The sequence below is a fragment of the Myotis brandtii genome, unplaced genomic scaffold (assembly GCF_000412655.1).
Source record: "Myotis brandtii unplaced genomic scaffold, ASM41265v1 scaffold73, whole genome shotgun sequence".
Classification (NCBI taxonomy): domain Eukaryota; kingdom Metazoa; phylum Chordata; class Mammalia; order Chiroptera; family Vespertilionidae; genus Myotis; species Myotis brandtii.
In genome coordinates this window covers 278,023-280,181 of record NW_005370886.1, presented here as the reverse complement: position 1 = coordinate 280,181, position 2,159 = coordinate 278,023, and positions in this window count along the sequence as shown.

Genomic DNA, 2,159 nt, shown 5'->3' with positions numbered 1-2,159 from the left:
GCTTCCCTGTTTAAATAAGTGCGCGCCTAATGGGGGCTCACAGAGGCGCCCAAGGGCTGCCTGTGGAGCGATGCACTTGGGAGGCTTGCACACTGGAAAAGCATGCAACTGTAGTGTCCAGAGTTCTGCAGCTGTGGAGTGAGAAGACTCAGTGCTTGCTGCTGCACCTGTGGTGGATAGGCGCGTGCTCCCAGTAGCGGCTCACAGGTGCACCTGCGGTGCGTTTGCCAGCACAGCACACTGAATCACTCTGAAGGGCCCTAGCACTGAAGTCGCATAATTGAGGCATCTGTGAGCAGGTATCCAGGATGAGTGGATTCAGAATTTCTACTTCCAAGGGGAGTGTGACCCTATTTGTCCAAGATCGCATCCAGTGGGGGCTCACAGTGGCTCCCATGTGCGCCCTGTGGATAGATGGGTCTGGGTGCCTGCTCATTGGAAATGCATGACTGTGGCAGTGCCTTTGCCAGTACAGAGCTCTGACACACTCTGAGGGGCCCTGGCGCTGAAGTTGCGCAGCTGGGTTGTCTGTGGGCAGTTATTCAGGTAGAGGGAATTCAGAATTTCTACTGTGGGGCTGCGCACCCGTGTCTGTAAAAAATCACACCCCGTGGGGGCTCACAGGAGCATCCAAGAGCTGTCTATGGAGTGGTGTTCCCTGGATGCCTGTGAGCTGGGAACACACGAATGTGGTGTCTGGAGTTCTGCTGCTGGGGAGGGGGCCATTGCACTTACTGCTGCAGGAGTGGTGGACCTTTGCAGGTGGACATCCCAGTGCCCGTGGGTCTGCCGGTGGGGCAGCAGGATTTTAGCTGGAATGGCTGCCGTGTCGAGGGCAGTATCCAAAGCCTGTCTGGGTTGTGGTGTTGATGAGTTCTTAGAAGAGGCCGCTCTTCCCTTCAAGATGGCTTGTGCTCCGTGCCCAAGTCCCACAGTCTGGGCTCTCTATATACTTTTTGGTCTCATCTTTTATTTCTTCTTTGATCTAGTCATATTTTAGTTGTATGTTGTGTAATCAATATATACTTGTGGGTTTCTTTACTTCCTTTTTGTAGTTGATATCTAATTTCAAGGTATCATGGTCAGAGGATATGCTTGGTAAAATTTCAATTTTCTTGAATTTATTGACGATAGTTTTGTGACCCAACACATGGTCTATCCTTGAGAATGTTCTATGTGAAATGGAGAAAAATAATCTGATGTTCTGCGATGAAAGACTCTGTAAATGTCAATTGTTTCCATTTGGCCTAGTGTGTCATTTAAGGCTCATATTTCTTTATTAATTTTGTGTTTGGTTGATCTGTCTATTACTGTCAATGAAGTATTAAGTTCTCCAATGATGACTCTGTTTTGATCTGTTTCTCTCTTTAGTTCTATGAGTAGTTGCTTTATATGTTTCAGTGATCCCTGATTTGGTGCATACATATTAAGAAGTTTTATGTTTTCTTGATGTAGTGTAACCTTTATCATTATAAAATGTCCATTTTTGTCTCTTGTTATCTGTGTTATCTTGAAATCTATTTTGTCAGATATAAGTATGGTTACATATTTTCTGTGGATGATATTTGTGTGAAGAATCATATTCCACCTTTCACTTTGAATCTATCTTTGTCTTTGCAGCTTAGATGTGTCTCTTGAAGGCAGCATATGGTTGAGTTTTGCTTTTTAATCTACTCTGCTATGCTGTGCCTCTTTATTGTTGAATTCAGGCCATTTACATTTAGGGTAATTATTGATGTATGAAGATTTTCTATAGCCATTTCATATTTTGTTTTCTGGTAGCTCTGTGCCCATATTGGTCCTTTTTCTCTCTGTTGTTTTTGTTTGGTGGCACTCCATAATTCTTTCCTCTGTTTCCTCTTTTTTTTAAAAAAAATTCATTTTATTGTTTAAAGTATTACAAATAGTAGTACATATGTCTCCTTTTTTTCCTATTGACCTTCCCCAAGCCTCCCCTATCCCCCAGCACATGCCCTCACCCCCAACACCCAGAGTCTTGCATCCATTGGTTATGCTTACTGTTATATGCAATATACAAGTCCTTCGGTTGATCTTTTAACTCCCCCCCTCCCCGAACCCTCTCCAGCCTTCCCGCTGTAATATGACAGTCTGTTTGATGCTTCTCTGCCTCTGTATCTATCTTTTTGTTCATCAGGTTA